The sequence below is a fragment of the Lactuca virosa genome, chromosome 9 (assembly GCF_052849685.1).
Source record: "Lactuca virosa cultivar CGN04683 chromosome 9, Lactuca_virosa_CGN04683_v6, whole genome shotgun sequence".
In the NCBI taxonomy this organism is placed as follows: domain Eukaryota; kingdom Viridiplantae; phylum Streptophyta; class Magnoliopsida; order Asterales; family Asteraceae; genus Lactuca; species Lactuca virosa.
The window spans coordinates 56,650,882-56,673,072 of NC_136434.1; the positions used below are offsets into that span (position 1 = coordinate 56,650,882).

Genomic DNA, 22,191 nt, shown 5'->3' on the forward strand with positions numbered 1-22,191 from the left:
CTAACGTATTTTATCTACCATTCTAAGGTGTCCCTAATAGTAGTCATACTCTAAGGCTATCTAATATATTACCATGAGCCCCCATAATCGACATTGTTTTACTAATAATTATGCCCCGCCACGACACTTCATTGGACGTCGAATAGTGAATAATAAGAATGTTATCTTGTCGGGATTGTAGCTAGAAATCGTAGGTGGGGTTGTCAGACCCCGTATAGATCTATACATATCTTTCTAGCTCTCGCAAGATTAACGATTATAGGTATCTGGGGAATGCTGAATTTAATCAAGGCCTTTGAATGAATTAACAGATCACTAACACAATGACCTTAGGTATTTATCTTTTATCTTAATCCTTCCTAGGGATTTCCTGTAACTATCACGATATAAATATTTTATCTTATATTTGATAATTATAACATTTGATATCATAATTATTTTGTATATATATATATATATATATATATATATATATATATATATATATATATATATATATACCCTAATTATGGTTATTTGAAAACAGGATATTTGGACAGAGTAACAACTAAGTACAGTGCATATCCTTATATTTGACCAGCATAACTTCTAGGTAATACGTTATCCTAGGGATTTGGCCATTATAACATCTAGGTATTTTCTTTTCCTAGACTATCGGGCATCATATCACTTAGGCATTATATCATAGCTTATAACTAAGCATAGTATCTATAGCTACATTATCCTAAGGTTTTAAGCTTTACAAAATGATTTGATATTTATAACAATAAATATATTTTGATAAAACGATTTGATAAGCATGTTGTAACATTCCGATGAGAAGGTGCTTCTAATTTTAGCCCTATAATTGAATTATGTTGCATTTTGGTCCTTAAGAAAAAGGAAGTGTGCATTGGAAGCCCTAATGGAATTTTCGTAATTTGGGAAGGTTGGGGAGTACACCATGCGTACGTGTGTACGCTTAGCGTACTAAGGCGCGCCTTAGTACGTAGGGCATACATGCCAGGCATGCAAACCCTACTTTTTAGGGTTTGGCTCATAATTAAACCCCATTATAGCCTTATTTTCCCTCACCTCATCAACTTCCACCCCTTGATACGTTTTTGCAACCATAATCCCTCTTGTGAAGCATTTCTAAGCTTTAGTGTGTATGTTTGTGCTTTTGAAGAAGAAGGAAGGAAGAGGAGATCACCTTGAAGGAGTGAAGCTCTCTAGATCCAGGATCACATCACCTTTTGTCACCATTTTGAGGTATCAAGTTCTAAACTTGGTGTAGTTTCTTGTAAATCTTGTTTTGGGCTTAGTTTTAGGTTCTTTTTGTCCCAAATGTGGTGTTTCATGAACAAAGCATGTTCTTGACCCATTAAGCTGTCATTTCAGACCTTTGGAAGGGTCTTGAGTCATAAAAATGGGTTCCAAATGGTTAGTTTTGCTCAATGCATCATTTAAAAGGTATTAATGGATTAAGACCTTGAGTTAAGCACTTATTGGGCATGATAAGTCATAATGTCAGAGACTTTATGACTCCTAAGTGTATTTTAGTCATGGATCTGCAATATGGACGTAAGAGCTTTAGCCCTCAAGCACTTAATGTATTTTTGGACTTTTGGGAGTACGCCCCGCGTACTATGAGTATGCCCTGCGTACGAGGTCAACCACCCCGATGGTGGTTAACATGCGAGGATGCGAGTAAGCCCAGTGTACCTTCGGAGTACCCCCCGCGTTCTCACACTGAGTCGATTCGGCTGAGTTGACTCGGCTGGGTTGACTCAGTTGACTTAGTTGGTTTGACCAGTTTGACTTTAACTTTAACCAAGTTTGACCTCAAGGGTATTTTGGGATTTTGATTGAGATAATGTGGTTGGAATAGGAGGCGGGTAGAGCCGAGATTTTTTCACACCCCCAAACTGGAACGACGGAAACGTTCGGGGGTGGATGACATCATGTGTAGTATCACAACAATTGTACCATAGCAATCATAGTAAACAGAGCCATTACATTGAATACATATATGAAAAGGGTTTACATCTCTTTAATTCTTGTTTTTATACATCAAAAGTATAATCAAAATAAAAAGACGTGACTCTATACGCTCCGTCTTCTCAAAACTCCAGGAGGTACCTGTCTACTGATTTCCTGAGAATACAAGCAGTTTTGAAAGAGTATCAGCATAAAGCTGGTGAGTTCATAAGCGATGTTTTTGTAATGAAAACCTGTTGATGACTCTGTAAAAATGTTCGCATGGTTCCAAGAACATCCTATATTTTCTTTAGTGAAAGTGATAATATCAGTTCTATTTACGACTACTTAGTTTATGCTAGCCATGTATAAACCAATATCGAACAGACAGTTGACTATGTGGATCTGCCCTAAGCCCACAACCAAACAAGGAACAGGAAATAAGGTGGAAACCACACATTCCACAGTCTATCGAATATTCTCCATACGTGGCCCCGATGCCTAAACTAAGTAATTATAAAATTAACTATGAATGTTTGTTGCTGTATCCTCTTGTCATATAGGAAAAACATTAGTTTGTATGTCTGGTTACTAATAATTGTAATATGTGTGTATTCTTATACAAAACCTTTGTATAGTATGTTCTTTTTGAAAACCCTGGCTCCCACCAGTATGTAAAGTATGTTATGTTTGAAAACCCTGACTTCCACTAGTATGTATAGTAGTTTCATTACTTAAAATAAAACTAATGAAGAATGAAATCCTGTAAACAAATGGTTAGTTTATACTATTGTGAGTCGTATAACCATGCTTGATATGACCTAGTGACCTTTACGACGTTCTTTAAGTGCCGGTTACATGACATTTGTCACCTCAGGCATGCCTACCTAACTGTAGCTAGCAGTTCAGGTGTGGGATTGTCAGTCCCGAATAGATCTATTCACAAATCTCACGCTCTCCCTCCAGGAGACTCTGGTTATACTATGATAAGATTTAATTCAGTACACCTAAGGGTACAGTTTGAAGTAGAGTCTCACAATTCTGTATAATCTAGTTTACGTGTAATTTTGTAGTGTTCTCTTGTATTTGAATCCGTTGTATACTGTATAAAGTAATAATTATACTTAAATAATTATTAAATGTTGTACTCTTGTAGTAATGTATATCATAAACTAAATATGTCATAGTTTATATGTTTATCTATGTATGTAATCTGAATTGGTAAAAGCTGTGTATTGAATTCCCCAAACTATACCCATTATAGTTTACTTAAAATGATATGTACTTGGTTTGTAAACTGTTCTGAAAACTATGAAATTGTGTTTCCAAAATAAAAGTGTCCCTTATGCTCAACATAGTACAAAAGGGATAAAATATCTAAATATTTTATAAAACGTGGAAATCGTTTGACTGTATTAATAAGTTTAAAACTTGTTAAAATCATTTGTGTTTGACTTGTATTCCCCCCTGAAAACATTAAAAATCGTAAAAGCGTAGGGGTATGAACTCACTGTTAGTAGTGTGCAAACGTCGAATCGACGAATTGGAATGAAGAGCCTCGAGTTGTAGCGTGTGGCACTTAACGGAATCCTAATAACAATTAAATACATTTATGTATTTAAATTAGTGATTTCGCTAGATAAAGTGTAGAAAAACACTTGAGTTCGGTTAAGGAATGTTACCGGGACTTGATCGAATCGAGTAAAGTGGGTTTTCAGTATAAATCACTGCTTAGGAAGTGTGTACGACCGTGAACAAGGTGTACGGCCGTGAACAGGGTGTACGGCCGTGAACGTTGTACGGCCCTTGAAGGAGTACGGTCTTTGAAGGTGTACGACCGTAGACTGGTGTGTGGTAAATGAACTTGAAGGTGTACGGCCGTACACTCAAGAACAAAGATGCTGATTTCGACGAGAAACGTGCTCTAGATGCTCCGAAATGACCCCCAATGGTGATTCTCGATGTTTTCCGGAAGGATAAGAGTGTTTTTAGGGGTGTACTGTCACGAGTCTAGAGAGAGAAGGAGTGGGTGTTCGGCCAGAAAAGTGTAAATGAGGGGGTAGGGTCCCGTGTTTATAGGGGTTGTCGTTGGTTGGTGGTGAGGTCCACCCGATATGGGCCGTAAACGAGTGTACGGCCGTACACGGGTGTACGGCTGTGAACTCAAGTCCGGCCGTGAAGTCGTTATTGTTCGAAAGAATTTCCGAAATTTCGCGTGGTTTTGGTTCCGACTCAAATATAGAACTAAAAATATATAATTAAATGATTTTCCAAACCAAAGGAAATTGACGGAACCCAATAAAATAAAATTTTATTAACGGAAATTAGTTAACGGAAACAAAGGGTTCGGGTTGTCACATCATCCCCCCGTTAGAGGGAATTTCGTCCCGAAATTCAGACATAGAATACAAATCATGGACTCGGAAATAGATGAGGGTACTTCTATTTCATTGAATCTTCGCGCTCCCAAGTGAATTCAGGTCCCCGCTTGGCATTCTAGCGGACCTTCACTATCGGGATACGGCTTTGTTTCGTTCGCTTTTGTAACACCGGGTTCATGGTATGATTTTATTTAAGTTTTCATCTTATTTTTTCCACGAACTTGGCGAGTCTGCGTCCCGACTCGCCGAGTAGCAGCAGGGTGGACACGGGATTTGAGCGGTGAACTCGGCGAGTCGATGCATGGACTCGGCGAGTCCACCTGTCTGGATGAAACTCTATTTTCAGACATTGCACCCTATTTTACCCATTCTAAAACACCCATTTCGTCCCATTCTCTTCCAGAAGAACTGGAGAGCGAAACCCTAGCCCATTTTGATCCTTGTGAGTGATTTTGGCTTGGTGAAGGAAGTTTGAAGCTTAAGAGAAGAAGGAGGAAGTTGGAGGGTGCAAGGAAGTGTGGTAGATCCGAAATCTACCCTGGGAGAAGCTCCTAACCAGGTAAGAAAGCTCCTTCTTAATCTTTAGTATAATAGATTCCCTTTTTGTCCCTTATATGTGGATTTCAAAGACCTTAAACCTCCCAAACTCCGTGTGTTTATGCCCTAGGAGCTTAGATTTATGGTTTGGAACCATTGCATGTCTCAGATTTGGCCAGAATGGGTGAAGAGTCGAAGGGTACTCGGCGAGTGCCAAAGTGCACTCGGCGAGTTCCATGAAGATGGCCTTAGACTCGGCGAGTTGGATAAACAACTCGGCGAGTCCTATGAGGATTGTCTGGTACTCGGCGAGTCGTTCTTCAAACTCGGCGAGTCCCTTGAATATAGCCTTGAACTCGACGAGTTATTCTTCCAACTCGGCGAGTCATATGATCAGTCACTAGGATAAGAAGGGTTTAAGTGTAGGAGGTCCAACCCTCCGTAGTCGCACGTGGAATTAGCAATTTAACGTGTAGCTATAGTCCCAGAATCTCCAAACCTCCAAGGTTGATGTTCGGATGGAAGATTGGAGCGATTTGTGAGATCTGTTCGTCGGACTCGGCGAGCTCCCCCTTGGACTCGGCGAGTGATGTGTGTAAAATGCACTGGTTTTAATCCAACTTTTGAGTTATAAATTAAGCACACAAAGGCAGTGAACCTGTCTTTTAGTGGTATAGTTAAGTAAGTAGAGTGTCGAACTCAGGGAACGGTAAATTAAAACTAAAGACTAATTTTATCTAAATTAAATAGTAAATATGGATTTTCTCTAGTTTTTCAAGACTAGAAACTTACTAATACTACTTGAGCTAAGAACTAGAAAAACAAAGATTTAACTGAATTCAATAATAAAAGGGACTTCTGTTTAGTTCAACTCAATTGATCCTATGGTTGATATTATGGTAATAGTGCAATGGATTAATTCTTCTATTGGCTACCGATTCAAGTGATTAGCCTTGCGTTCGCTACGATAATCCTTAGAAAACAAACTAACTCAAACAGTGATCAGTTGTCTAATTTAATTTAATTCACTAGATTATTTATTCGGGTTAATTTAGACTTGTAATAGCTAACTAAGTTGGTCCTTTAGTTAACCTCTTGCTGATGGTCATCAAACAAGCTCACACATGAATTTACCTAATTTTTCTTATTAATTCTAGTTTCACGTTCGTTAGTCCTAGACATATGATAAAGTGGTTACATAAACATATGGGGTTGATAATTAAAAGATGTTCATACTATTTAATTATCTTCCTATTAACAGAAAATTAGTTATTATTCACACATAAGGTTCTTTAACAAGCTAGAATCAACAAAATCACAAATATTAAATTAATCCTACCATAAAATCAAACCATAATATCAATTTTGTATCCCCAAACAGAAGTTTAAGAGTTTTAGCTCATGATTGAGGTAATTAACAGCAATAAAAAGAATTCTAATTGTCTAACCATAATTGAGAAACAATAGATTAAGTAGAATGATGAGAATGTGCCTCAAATCTTCTTCGGAATTGGATTCTAGGTTATATCTTCGTTCTCTAGGGTTCTTCTGGCTCTTCAATCGCAGCTTGCTTCTCCCCAAAGGTTCCAGAAGTCCCTTAATTGGATTAAAACCCGCTATTTATAATTATCACAAAACAGGGGCTACTCGGCGAGTAGGTCGCACACTCGCCGAGTACTAGCGTGGACTCCGTATTCGGCAAGGAATCTTGACTTTTCTTTCGGGAACATTCTAATGAACTCGCCAAGTACTAGCGTGGACTCGCCGAGTAAGTGTGTAGTTTTCCCTTTTCCTTCATTCTTTGGTCTCTAATTGCTTCTCCTTTTTCCTTCTGCTTCCAAGCATGTCTTTTGGACTGAAAACACAATATAAGCATTATTAAGTACCTTTTGTCCATATTATGCATATAATTAGCCAAAAATGAATAAAAATATATGTTAAACATATGATTAATTATGCACATATCAAAATACCCCACACTTGACTTTTGCTTGCCCCCAAGCAAAACTGAATTTTAACATATTAGAATCACATAGGACAACTCACGTCGAACCCAACCATTATGCCAAGACCGCAACGCGCACATTTGTGTCTAAAATTCCTAATAACCCCCATACTCTAAATACTCACAATCCTCATAAACATTCGCCCACTCACCCCGAACTATGCTCATTTTATGCATCCTTCCGAATCCATCCTCAGAAAACCTCTTAACCTCAAGGTGTTTTTGGTTGAGTAACCCAAGCATACATAATCTAGATAATTACAATTTATGATACCACATTGGAGCTCTTTGGAATTCTTCATTTCTTTGGCATTTGATCTTTGATCTCTTTGAATTCACCACTTTGTTGTTTGGTTTTTGGTATCTTCAACTTTTTGAATTTCTTGGAATTTTTGATCTTCTAATTTCATATTTGACTTTGATGCTCCAAAAATTCTTCAAACTTTTCTTTTGTAATTCTCTTTTTTTTTTTCATGTAACTCACTTTTTCACTCAGTACCTACATGCTTAAGCAGGGGCACTCAACTTCAACCTTTATTGATTAATGATAACAATTTTCCTGGATACATTTCAAGTACACGATGCTAAACATATTGCATCCTTTGGGCTAAGCGAGGTTGTGTTTTTGTCTCATGATTTCACTAGAATAAGGGAGCCACAAATGCACTAGAACGTATATAGGCTCAACTAAACATTTGGGTCCTCATGGAATCATCAAATATAATACTAGCATGATCCCTAATTGTTTTTACCAAAATATCTAAATTAGCCCTAGCAATTTTATGCAAAATTTTAAAATTAATCTAAATTTTAACTAAATGTTACCAACCCCCTACCCCACACTTAATTTATGCAATGTCCCCATTGCATATTATGCATGAATAAGAACATAAAAAATAAAGAGGGAATTGGAACAAACTCCCCTGGAATAGTAGTGGCGAGGCTGATCATCTTCAATGTAGCTCCATTTTTGAATGACTTTAAACATGGGAACAGCTCATCCATGTCTTGGGTGTCATGTCGCGTGTGGTAGACTTGCAAATGAGTCAAAGATGTAGGATACAACTCCTAGAAACCTTCAGCAATGATCCTGTATGAAAGAGTTGGATAAAACTGCAATGAACGTGCCCAAAACAACTCTGGAATCCGAAAAATGATGATGGACTCGGCGAGTAAGTCGTGTACTCGGCGAGTATGTTGCTAACTGGCAGAGAAGTCGTGAATTAGTCCATGCACTCGCCGAGTAGGGTATGTGCACTCGGCGAGTAGGCGCTGAGTTTTCCATTCGACTGAAGTGCTGGATTGGGGTAATTCAGTGACTCTTTTTCTAATTACTTCAGTAATAAAGCACTCTACACTCCCAACTCTAACGGACTCGAACTTAATGGAAAAGACTTCGCACTCCCAATTGAACATTCTTGACTTGAACCTTGACCCATAAGACTTCTAAATGCATCCTAACCTTCCAATCCTGAAAAAAAAACAGACAAAATTGAAAGCAACCAAAAGTCCTAACGAGAAATAAAATCATCCAAGTTTAACAAGTGGTCCAAATCAAACATCACGAAAATAAATTAAAAACACAAAAGAAACATTCTTCATTCTTCATCATCTACGTCGGCTCCTCCAGCTCCACTTCCTCCTCCTTCATTGCCTTTCCTCATCCTTTCTTTCCAACTCATGATGTAGGGGTAGCCGGGTCCAGGTCTCGGTGCGATGTTCATTTGTTGGAAGAGATAGTCAAATGATTGATTGTTATAGTTAACTCCTCTTCCAATATCATCCAAGTAGCGCCGGTACTCAAGTTGATTCCATCCATCGTTCTCTTCTTCCACCGGAATAACCGGTGGGTCTTCCCGTACCCGCTCACTTCGCTGCCTCACTCGCCTTCCCGGCTCCTCGGGGTTAACCGGCTCATCCGCACGAGGAATAGAAAAAGAATCACCAAATTTTTCCACAATCCTTGCCCTCCTATATAATGCGGTGTTGAACGGAGGGGGATAAATGACCGTCAGCGCCCTTGACTCTTGCAAATCTAATACCCCAAATGACCTTGCAAGCCTCGTCACAAACATCCCTCCATTAATCTTGGAGTTCATCTTCTCCTTAACAGCCCCTTCAGCAAGATACTTGGCTATGCGATAGGGGAGATTGCAGAAAACATCGGGAGTAATAATACTCCAAAGATAAAAGATGTCAAGGGTCGGGACCTTGTCCCAGTACTTTCGCATATTAATCGTGCTAGCAATGAACCGATGAATGAGACGGTGGATCGGTGAACGTATGTGACCCTCCTGTGCGGTAGATGGGATGTACACCCGGTTAGCAATAGTATTCCACCAGGTAGAAGCAACCACTCCCTCGGGGAGATCTTTGTGGCAATTCTCTAAAAAAACTTCAAAATCTTCATTCAACATAGTGCTTTGCTCATAGATTCCAAGCCTCCATGAAAATTCAGCCATGCTGCATTGTCGCAGCTCTCCACCAAGAGAAAAGGAAACTACATTGGGATTGTAGTACTCACTACCACCTCGGAATGAGATGGTAGCAAAAAACTCCCAACATAATTCAGCGTAGACTGGTTCTTGAATTTTGAAAAGCTGTAACCAACCATCACATATGATGGTTGAATCCCCCAAATTACATTCTTTCACCAAATATGGTGTTAGCTCTTCTTCTAAACCAACTTTCCCCATCCAATCCCAATCCACTGCATTGGGTAAATGAATCTCTTTCTGTTTTAAAGCTTCTAACTTGTTTATGGCACGGGCTTGAGACGATTTAGATGTGATTTGGCGGAACGAGAGCCACGGGATGTCCCCTTGGCTTCCCCCTCTTGAAGACTGACCTCGTCTGGACATGGTACCTGCATGACAACATTAAGAAAGCACAAACAAACAAAACCCAGTAATTAAAATTGAATAAAACAGATTTGTATAGCCTCCTACTCGCCGAGTTCATGTCCTACTCGGCGAGTAGGATGAACATCGGGACCAGAATCTGTCGAACACATATGGGTCACTTAAAACACCCAATTTTGCACAGGGGTTTGCTGTACTAAGTCCATTAACCACTAAACCAAAATAAAATTCCCCTAACAACTCCTAATTTATAGTAAAACTAAAACCCTAGAATTTGAGGAAACCCCCAAATCCGAATTTAGATAAAATAGGGCAAATCAGTGATAAAGCTTGAACCTTTGATGAGTTTTTAAGTGTAAAGATCATGCCCTTTCTCTTGAAAGTCGAGGATTAAGCCTAAAATCACAGAAATCGCTTGAAGGAGGCTGTGCACGGCGAGTGTGTGGGTAAAATGGGTAAAAACCTTTATTTCTCCGATTTTTATACCATCTGTGTAAGTTGGCTACTCGCCGAGTAGAAACGGGCTACTCGCCGAATACAAATGCTTTTATGCGGTGGTTATTTAGGCAAGCACTCGCCGAGTACTCGTACCTACTCGGCGAGTAAAGCTTGCAGCTTGACAAAAATTGAATTTAATTAATTTTTTTTATAACCCACTACCCTACACTCTAGGCATTGCTTGCCCTCAAGCAATCATTTAGAACATATTTCCAGAAGAAGATGAATGAAAAAGATCCTAAAGAATTAAACAGAAAGTAAAGGAAAAAGAAATGCAAACTCTAAACTCGGGTTGCCTCCCGGAAGCGCTTCTTTTTAAGGAGTCATTAGCTGGACTCCTCCCATTCTACGTGGCTGCAATCCCTTCCAACAACATCAACTCTTCCACGTCGTCATTCCTTGGAACTCCTTCTTCATACTTTTTGACTCTATGTCCATTGACCTTGAACGGGGTGCCATCTTTTGACAATAGCTCTATAGCACCATGTGGAAACACCTTCTTCACCCGAAAAGGACCATCCCATCTTGACTTGAGTTTGCCCGAGAAGAGTTTTAACCTTGAATTAAAGAGCAACACCTTTTGCCCTTCATGAAATTCTTTATTTTCCTTGATCCTCCTGTCATGCCAATTCTTAGTTTTCTCTTTATAGATCAAAGAACTAGTGTATGCATCATTTCGAAGTTCCTCAAGAGCATTCATTTGCATTAACCGGTTGTTCTTGAGCTCCTCCATGTTGAAGTTGCACATCTTTAAAGCCCAAAAAGCTTTATGCTCTATCTCCACCGGTAAATGACATTGCTTTCCATAAACTAACCTATATGGTGTAGTACCAATGGGGGTTTTGAAAGCTGTACGGAAGGCCCAAAGTGCATCGTCTAGCTTATCCGACCATTCTTTTCGATTGCTCCCTACCGATTTCTCCAAGATTCTCTTTAAAGCTCGATTTGTCACTTCGGTTTGTCCACTAGTTTGTGGATGGTAGGATGTTGAAAATTTATGGGTTACCCCATATTTACTTAGCACCTTCTCTAGTTGATCATTGGCAAAATGAGTGCCTCGGTCACTTATGAGAGCTTTCGGGACCCCAAATCTTGAAAATAACTTCTTTAAAAACTTCACCACTATCCGACCGTCATTAGTTGGCAGAGCTTGTGCCTCCGGCCACTTGGATACATAATCTACCGCCACTAATATGTATTTGTTGCCTTTGGATATGGGAAATGGTCCCATGAAATCGATCCCCCACACATCAAATACTTCGCACACTTGGATACTATGTTGTGGCATTTCATTTCGAGAGGAAATGTTTCCAGCTCTTTGACATGCATCACATTCTTTGACAAATTGGGTTGCATCTTTAAAAATCGTGGGCCAGTAAAACCCAGTGTCAAAGATCTTCTTAGCAGTGTAATGTGCTCCATGATGTCCACCCGTGGGCCCGCTATGACATTGCTCCAATATTTTCCAGCTTTCATTCCCGAACACGCATCTTCGTATGATTCCATCCGCGCAGCTTCGGAAAAGATATGGTTCATCCCAAAAGTAATACTTTATCTCGGAAAAGAATTTCTTCTTTTGTTGACTTGTGAGATCTTTTGGGAGGTAATTGCTAGCTAAGTAATTAGCTATATTTGCAAACCATGGTTCTTCTCCCACAGTCCCCATAATATACTCGTCCGGAAAATCATCTCCAACTCTATCTTCTTGCAATCGCGGGTTTTCAAGCCTTGACAAGTGGTCAGCTGCTACATTCTCCATTCCCTTTTTGTCGCGTATCTCTATGTCAAACTCTTGAAGAAGTAGAACCCATCGTATCAATCTTGGCTTGGCATCCTGTTTGGCAAACAAATACTTGATAGCAGAGTGGTCAGTAAAAACAATTGTTTTAGATAAAACTAAATAAGGGCGGAATTTATCAAAAGCGTACACCACAGCTAATAATTCCTTTTCCGTGGTGGTGTAGTTTTCTTGGGCTGGATTTAAAGTTTTGCTAGCATAATATATGGGTTGGAAGTGCTTATCAACCCTTTGACCAAGGACAACTCCTAATGCAAAATCACTAGCATCACACATTATTTCAAATGGTAAATTCCAATTTGGTGCAACCATGATCAGGGCATTAGTCAATTTTTCCTTTAAAAATTCAAATGCCTCTAAACACTCTTTAGTAAAATTAAATGGTGCATCTTTTAGGAGTAATTGTGTTAGAGGTCTAGTTATTTTAGAAAAATCTTTGATAAAACGCCGGTAAAAACCCGCGTGTCCTAGAAAACTTCTAATACCCTTCACATTAGTTGGTGGAGGTAATTTGGCAATGGTGTCAATCTTTGCCCGATCCACTTCAATTCCCGATTTGGAAACCTTGTGGCCCCAAACTATACCCTCCTTAACCATAAAGTGACATTTTTCCCAATTAAGGACTAAGTCGGTCTTTTCACACCTAGCTAGCATTAGGTCAAGATTTGTGAGACAATCGTGGAAGGAAGATCCAAAAACAGAAAAATCGTCCATAAAGACTTCCATGAATTTTTCCACCATGTCGTGGAATATGGCTGTCATGCACCTTTGAAATGTCGCGGGTGCATTGCATAGCCCAAAGGGCATGCGTCGATAAGCAAAAGTCCCACTTGGGCAAGTGAATGTGGTTTTTTCTTGGTCCAATGGGTGTATGGGTATTTGGAAATAACCCGAAAATCCGTCTAGGAAGCAATAATAACTATGGCCCGATAATCTTTCTAACATTTGATCAATAAAGGGTAAGGGAAAATGGTCTTTACGAGTGGCATCGTTTAGTTTTCGATAGTCGATGCACACTCTCCAACCGGTTACCGTTCGTGTCGGAATAAGCTCATTCTTTTCGTTGGTTATGACTGTCATCCCTCCCTTCTTGGGCACCACTTGAACCGGACTCACCCACGGGCTGTCGGAAATGGAATATATAATCCCCGCATCTAAAAGCTTGACCACTTCTTTCTTGACCACCTCTTGCATATTTGGGTTTAGTCTTCTTTGGTGCTGCACAACCGGCTTTGCTCCTTCTTCCAGGTTAATCTTGTGTGAACAATAAGAGGGACTTATTCCCTTAATGTCGGTAATGCTCCATGCTATGGCCCGTTTTCGTTTTTTCAAAACTTGCACTAGTTCTTCCTTTTCAGAGTTGGAAAGGTCAGAGGCTATAATGACTGGCTTTTGATGGCCATCTTCAAGGAAGGCATATTCCAAATGTTCTGGTAACTTTTTGAGCTCAGAATTTGGGTTCTGTTTGTTGTACTCGCCGAGTGTAGGTAAGGGACTCGGCGAGTTGGTAGCTGACTTTACGAATTCTGTTTTTTTTTCGCTCGGATTCGGCGAGTTGGTCGGCCCTACTCGGCGAGTTGAAGTGTCAGATTGCCTCATCAACTCTTCAAACTCAGCTTCTTCCAGCAGCCTCTCGATGTACATTAAGTCTTTTTCTGCATCAAATTCTTCATCGGAAATTGTGAACTTGCTGGAATCTTCACTTATGCATTCCTCCAATAATTCATCAAGCATGTCAATTGAGAATGCCGTGTCGTCACTATTCCGTGCATACTTCATAGCTTGATCAACCCCAAATGTGACTGAATCTTCTCCTACCCGCAAAGTGAGCTTCGAGTCCCTCATGTCTACGATAGCACTTGCCGTGTCGAGGAAGGGTCTTCCAAGGATGATTGGGACTTGAGGATCCGCCTCCATGTCTAGAATTATGAAATCAGCGGGAAAGACAAACTTGTCCACTTTGACCACTAAGTCTTCACATATTCCTCTTGGGAAAGTGATTGTCTTGTTAGCTAAATGAATCGCCATACGAATTGGTCTTGGTTCCGGGAGATCCAGCTTCTTGAAGAATGAATAAGGCATTAAATTCACACTTGCTCCTGAATCAGCCAAGGCATGAGTGGTAGCTAAAATGCCAAATTGGCAAGGTAAAGTTAAGCTCCCCGGGTCACCCTTCTTCTTTGGTAGTTTGTTGAGCATGGCGGCTGAGCAATTTTCATTGAGGACTGCCTTCTTCACTTCCTCCATCTTCCTTCTATTAGTGAGAAGTTCCTTAAGGAACTTTGCATATTTGGGCATTTGTGCAACAGCCTCGATGAAGGGTATGTTGATCTGAAGAGCCTTTATATGATCTAGAAACTTCTGGTACTCCTCTTCCTGCTTCAGTTTCTTGGCTCGGGCTGGGTATGGCAATGGATTGTTCGGATTTGGCAGTGGACTCGCCGAGTCCCTATTCTGTACTCGGCGAGTATAACTGTCAGATTGAAGATTTTGACTTTCTGCTTGATTTTCTGCTTCCTCCTTCTGTGATTCTTTGGGTGCTTCATTCTGAATAGGGGCCAGAGGAGTGATTATTTTCCCACTTCTTGTTGTGACTATGTTTATGTGCGCGCCTCGTGGGTTGTTTTCGGTTTTGCTAGGAAGTTCGCCCGGTGATCTCTGGTTTATTTGTTGAGCAAGTTGCCCCAGCTGTGTTTCTATGTTGTGGATAGATGCTTGCTGGTTTCTAAGCATGGTCCTTGTTTCTTGAATTGCAGCATCATGATCACTATGTCTTTTTTCTGAAGCAGCTACAAATTTGGTAAGCATTTCTTCCAAACTTGGTTTTCTTTCTTGTGATGGCTCCTCCTTTTGGTAAAAACCACTTCCCTTTTGCTTGAACTTCTGTTCCTTAGCCTTCTTGTACTCGTCATAAGGGAGCCACTCTTTCTTTGGTCTACGCCAATCTTCATCATATTGGTCCCCACTTGAGTAACAAACTTGCACCTTTTTGTTGCCATTCTCGTCCAAATCGCAGTCTCTAGTAAGGTGAGGCCCATTGCAATTTTCGCAACCCACCCGAATAGCATGTATCGTTTGGTCCATTTTATCCATCCTCCTATCCATGGTTTTTAGCATAGCCATAACTGCTGACAAGTCTTCTGAAGCTGCATAGGCGGCCCCCCTCGTCACATCATTTCTTGGATTGTGGTATTCTCTAGAATGCTTAGAGAATTCTTCAATTAGTTGCTTTATCACTGGAGGTGCCTTTTTCGTGAGTGGACCTTGCGAGTCAAGTAATTGCCTAGTGGTAACATTTACTCCATCATAGAAGATGGAGACTTCTTGTTGACTATTGAGGTCATGATGTGGGCAATTCCTTAGCAGGCTCTTGTACCTCTCCCACGCTTCGTATAGTGATTCTCCAGCTTGTTGTTCAAAGTTGGCTATGGCTTTCTTTAGCTTGGATATCTTGGATGGCGGGCAGAATTGATCAATGAACTCTTCTTTCATTTGGGCCCATGTAGTTATAGATCCTGGGGGCAATGACTTGAGCCAATCCTTGGCAGCACCCTTCAAAGTAACCGGAAGCATGCGAAGTAGCTGAGTTTCCCGAGGCACATTTGGAACATTGAAATAATCAGCTACATCATTGACTTCGTCCAAGTGTTTATAAGCGTCTTCGTGGTCTTTGCCTGTGAAGGGGATCTCCTTAAGTAGAGCCAGGATGTGACCCTTGAGTTCAAAAGTAGCAGTAGCGGGGATTGCGGGTTGCACAAGTCCCGGTCCAGTATCATCGCGTATCCTCTTCTTCCATTCCCCCATGGGGACTTCATCAATGTTAGCCATGAGAATAGCTAATTCGTCATCGGAATCGGAAATGTGACCGAATGTAGGGTCTTCTTCTTCCTCGGTCTCGTGCTCGGCGTCTTCTTTAATAGGGTCTTCGATTGTCAAAGAGGCACTGGATGCTCCTGATTTGCTGCTCTTCTTCTTGCTGAAAACGGACTTTAGGTTCTTTAGTGGCGAATTCCTTGAAGAAGCGGATTCTCCAACGGATTTTCCTTTGTTCTTCCTTAGGGCGGATTCCGGGTCGTCTAGAGGAGGGATCAAAGGTGTATCAGATCCTCGGGTCATGAAACAACTCAGAATTAACTTTGTGTAAGATAAATCCCACACAAATGATCGATAAAAATAGAAATTAGTGCTAATTTAGAACCGTTCCCCGGCAACGGCGCCAAAAACTTAATGTGTGTAAAATGCACTGGTTTTAATCCAACTTTTGAGTTATAAATTAAGCACACAAAGGCAGTGAACCTGTCTTTTAGTGGTATAGTTAAGTAAGTAGAGTGTCGAACTCAGGGAACGGTAAATTAAAACTAAAGACTAATTTTATCTAAATTAAATAGTAAATATGGATTTTCTCTAGTTTTTCAAGACTAGAAACTTACTAATACTACTTGAGCTAAGAACTAGAAAAACAAAGATTTAACTGAATTCAATAATAAAAGGGACTTCTGTTTAGTTCAACTCAATTGATCCTATGGTTGATATTATGGTAATAGTGCAATGGATTAATTCTTCTATTGGCTACCGATTCAAGTGATTAGCCTTGCGTTCGCTACGATAATCCTTAGAAAACAAACTAACTCAAACAGTGATCAGTTGTCTAATTTAATTTAATTCACTAGATTATTTATTCGGGTTAATTTAGACTTGTAATAGCTAACTAAGTTGGTCCTTTAGTTAACCTCTTGCTGATGGTCATCAAACAAGCTCACACATGAATTTACCTAATTTTTCTTATTAATTCTAGTTTCACGTTCGTTAGTCCTAGACATATGATAAAGTGGTTACATAAACATATGGGGTTGATAATTAAAAGATGTTCATACTATTTAATTATCTTCCTATTAACAGAAAATTAGTTATTATTCACACATAAGGTTCTTTAACAAGCTAGAATCAACAAAATCACAAATATTAAATTAATCCTACCATAAAATCAAACCATAATATCAATTTTGTATCCCCAAACAGAAGTTTAAGAGTTTTAGCTCATGATTGAGGTAATTAACAGCAATAAAACGAATTCTAATTGTCTAACCATAATTGAGAAACAATAGATTAAGTAGAATGATGAGAATGTGCCTCAAATCTTCTTCGGAATTGGATTCTAGGTTATATCTTCGTTCTCTAGGGTTCTTCTGGCTCTTCAATTGCAGCTTGCTTCTCCCCAAAGGTTCCAGAAGTCCCTTAATTGGATTAAAACCCGCTATTTATAATTATCACAAAACAGGGGCTACTCGGCGAGTAGGTCGCACACTCGCCGAGTACTAGCGTGGACTCCGTATTCGGCAAGGAATCTTGACTTTTCTTTCGGGAACATTCTAATGAACTCGCCGAGTACTAGCGTGGACTCGCCGAGTAAGTGTGTAGTTTTCCCTTTTCCTTCATTCTTTGGTCTCTAATTGCTTCTCCTTTTTCCTTCTGCTTCCAAGCATGTCTTTTGGACTGAAAACACAATATAAGCATTATTAAGTACCTTTTGTCCATATTATGCATATAATTAGCCAAAAATGAATAAAAATATATGTTAAACATATGATTAATTATGCACATATCAAAATACCCCACACTTGACTTTTGCTTGCCCCCAAGCAAAACTGAATTTTAACATATTAGAATCACATAGGACAACTCACGTCGAACCCAACCATTATGCCAAGACCGCAACGCGCACATTTGTGTCTAAAATTCCTAATAACCCCCATACTCTAAATACTCACAATCCTCATAAACATTCGCCCACTCACCCCGAACTATGCTCATTTTATGCATCCTTCCGAATCCATCCTCAGAAAACCTCTTAACCTCAAGGTGTTTTTGGTTGAGTAACCCAAGCATACATAATCTAGATAATTACAATTTATGATACCACATTGGAGCTCTTTGGAATTCTTCATTTCTTTGGCATTTGATCTTTGATCTCTTTGAATTCACCACTTTGTTGTTTGGTTTTTGGTATCTTCAACTTTTTGAATTTCTTGGAATTTTTGATCTTCTAATTTCATATTTGACTTTGATGCTCCAAAAATTCTTCAAACTTTTCTTTTGTAATTCTCTTTTTTTTTTCATGTAACTCACTTTTTCACTCAGTACCTACATGCTTAAGCAGGGGCACTCAACTTCAACCTTTATTGATTAATGATAACAATTTTCCTGGATACATTTCAAGTACACGATGCTAAACATATTGCATCCTTTGGGCTAAGCGAGGTTGTGTTTTTGTCTCATGATTTCACTAGAATAAGGGAGCCACAAATGCACTAGAACGTATATAGGCTCAACTAAACATTTGGGTCCTCATGGAATCATCAAATATAATACTAGCATGATCCCTAATTGTTTTTACCAAAATATCTAAATTAGCCCTAGCAATTTTATGCAAAATTTTAAAATTAATCTAAATTTTAACTAAATGTTACCAACCCCCTACCCCACACTTAATTTATGCAATGTCCCCATTGCATATTATGCATGAATAAGAACATAAAAAATAAAGAGGGAATTGGAACAAACTCCCCTGGAATAGTAGTGGCGAGGCTGATCATCTTCAATGTAGCTCCATTTTTGAATGACTTTAAACATGGGAACAGCTCATCCATGTCTTGGGTGTCATGTCGCGTGTGGTAGACTTGCAAATGAGTCAAAGATGTAGGATACAACTCCTAGAAACCTTCAGCAATGATCCTGTATGAAAGAGTTGGATAAAACTGCAATGAACGTGCCCAAAACAACTCTGGAATCCGAAAAATGATGATGGACTCGGCGAGTAAGTCGTGTACTCGGCGAGTATGTTGCTAACTGGCAGAGAAGTCGTGAATTAGTCCATGCACTCGCCGAGTAGGGTATGTGCACTCGGCGAGTAGGCGCTGAGTTTTCCATTCGACTGAAGTGCTGGATTGGGGTAATTCAGTGACTCTTTTTCTAATTACTTCAGTAATAAAGCACTCTACACTCCCAACTCTAACGGACTCGAACTTAATGGAAAAGACTTCGCACTCCCAATTGAACATTCTTGACTTGAACCTTGACCCATAAGACTTCTAAATGCATCCTAACCTTCCAATCCTGAAAAAAAAACAGACAAAATTGAAAGCAACCAAAAGTCCTAACGAGAAATAAAATCATCCAAGTTTAACAAGTGGTCCAAATCAAACATCACGAAAATAAATTAAAAACACAAAAGAAACATTCTTCATTCTTCATCATCTACGTCGGCTCCTCCAGCTCCACTTCCTCCTCCTTCATTGCCTTTCCTCATCCTTTCTTTCCAACTCATGATGTAGGGGTAGCCGGGTCCAGGTCTCGGTGCGATGTTCATTTGTTGGAAGAGATAGTCAAATGATTGATTGTTATAGTTAACTCCTCTTCCAATATCATCCAAGTAGCGCCGGTACTCAAGTTGATTCCATCCATCGTTCTCTTCTTCCACCGGAATAACCGGTGGGTCTTCCCGTACCCGCTCACTTCGCTGCCTCACTCGCCTTCCCGGCTCCTCGGGGTTAACCGGCTCATCCGCACGAGGAATAGAAAAAGAATCACCAAATTTTTCCACAATCCTTGCCCTCCTATATAATGCGGTGTTGAACGGAGGGGGATAAATGACCGTCAGCGCCCTTGACTCTTGCAAATCTAATACCCCAAATGACCTTGCAAGCCTCGTCACAAACATCCCTCCATTAATCTTGGAGTTCATCTTCTCCTTAACAGCCCCTTCAGCAAGATACTTGGCTATGCGATAGGGGAGATTGCAGAAAACATCGGGAGTAATAATACTCCAAAGATAAAAGATGTCAAGGGTCGGGACCTTGTCCCAGTACTTTCGCATATTAATCGTGCTAGCAATGAACCGATGAATGAGACGGTGGATCGGTGAACGTATGTGACCCTCCTGTGCGGTAGATGGGATGTACACCCGGTTAGCAATAGTATTCCACCAGGTAGAAGCAACCACTCCCTCGGGGAGATCTTTGTGGCAATTCTCTAAAAAAACTTCAAAATCTTCATTCAACATAGTGCTTTGCTCATAGATTCCAAGCCTCCATGAAAATTCAGCCATGCTGCATTGTCGCAGCTCTCCACCAAGAGAAAAGGAAACTACATTGGGATTGTAGTACTCACTACCACCTCGGAATGAGATGGTAGCAAAAAACTCCCAACATAATTCAGCGTAGACTGGTTCTTGAATTTTGAAAAGCTGTAACCAACCATCACATATGATGGTTGAATCCCCCAAATTACATTCTTTCACCAAATATGGTGTTAGCTCTTCTTCTAAACCAACTTTCCCCATCCAATCCCAATCCACTGCATTGGGTAAATGAATCTCTTTCTGTTTTAAAGCTTCTAACTTGTTTATGGCACGGGCTTGAGACGATTTAGATGTGATTTAGCGGAACGAGAGCCACGGGATGTCCCCTTGGCTTCCCCCTCTTGAAGACTGACCTCGTCTGGACATGGTACCTGCATGACAACATTAAGAAAGCACAAACAAACAAAACCCAGTAATTAAAATTGAATAAAACAGATTTGTATAGCCTCCTACTCGCCGAGTTCATGTCCTACTCGGCGAGTAGGATGAACATCGGGACCAGAATCTGTCGAACACATATGGGTCACTTAAAACACCCAATTTTGCACAGGGGTTTGCTGTACTAAGTCCATTAACCACTAAACCAAAATAAAATTCCCCTAACAACTCCTAATTTATAGTAAAACTAAAACCCTAGAATTTGAGGAAACCCCCAAATCCGAATTTAGATAAAATAGGGCAAATCAGTGATAAAGCTTGAACCTTTGATGAGTTTTTAAGTGTAAAGATCATGCCCTTTCTCTTGAAAGTCGAGGATTAAGCCTAAAATCACAGAAATCGCTTGAAGGAGGCTGTGCACGGCGAGTGTGTGGGTAAAATGGGTAAAAACCTTTATTTCTCCGATTTTTATACCATCTGTGTAAGTTGGCTACTCGCCGAGTAGAAACGGGCTACTCGCCGAATACAAATGCTTTTATGCGGTGGTTATTTAGGCAAGCACTCGCCGAGTACTCGTACCTACTCGGCGAGTAAAGCTTGCAGCTTGACAAAAATTGAATTTAATTAATGGGGCGAAGGACCCCATTGCTGATGGCAGAGAGTGGCACGAGAACCGCAGTATTAGTAGAAAGGACTTGGTTGAGTTGAGGCAATTCTTGAGGAAAGTACGGATAGACGTGGAAGGTAGTATGGGCCCGTACTACTGAAAGCGGAGGATCCGTACTCGATTCAAAAGGGCCTAGACGAGACCGGGGACTTGTGATATGAATGTGAGCCTCGTTAGTGGAATATAGTATGATGGTGGTTATGCTATATTTTGCAGCATGGTGACCACACGACATGGAGCGGGAGGCTCAGGATCAGGATCGGGTTCGGGTTCAGGGTCCGAACCAGTTGATGAGGGTCTACGCGAGTTCATTGCGTCAGAGATTACCAGGGGCATCCTTGAGTCGACTCCCATCATCTTCGGGTCGATCAAGGAGGGTATTGTAGAGTTGATGGAGGATCGTCTCAGGGCGTTCAGGAGTGATATGGCGGCTAGCCAGTCAGGACCACGCACACTGTCCTTTAAGGACTTCAGGGGCAGTGGTGCATCAGATTTCCATGGGGCGAAGGACCCCATTGCTGCCAGACGATGGATTGTAGACCTTGAGTCTGCACAGCTGATCAACTTCTGCCCCGAGGGGTCGAAGGTACGATTTGCAGCAGGGTGTCTACGTGACAGAGCTAGAGATTGGTGGGAGTCGGTTTGTGACTCTTTGGGAGCCGCGACCATTGAGGCTATGACATGGCCGGACTTTGTGACACGATTCAGGGCGGAGTTCGCGCCTGCGGTGGAGCTCCAGTAGTTGGCATGGGAGTTCTTGGATATGAGGCAGACGACAGAGATAGTGGCGGAGATCACTGCCAAGTTCCGGGAGAGGGCATTACTGGTGCCCCAGTATGCAGGTGATGAGGATATGAGGAGGACCCGCTACCATGACATGCTGCGAGCCGACATTCGGGAGCATGTCAGTTTTTCAGCTTGCCCTACCCTGGATTCTATGATTGCTAGGGCGAGGGAGAGGGAGATAGAT

At 40.6% G+C, this 22,191-nt stretch overlaps 1 non-coding gene across 1 annotated transcript; it reads left to right on the forward strand.

Annotated features, from left to right (window-relative positions):
• Positions 1-15,376: 15,376 nt before the first annotated feature.
• On the forward strand, positions 15,377-15,483 carry LOC145141735 (small nucleolar RNA R71). The gene has a single exon (XR_013722930.1). It is a non-coding gene; the product is annotated as a small nucleolar RNA R71 (small nucleolar RNA).
• Positions 15,484-22,191: the final 6,708 nt, after the last annotated feature.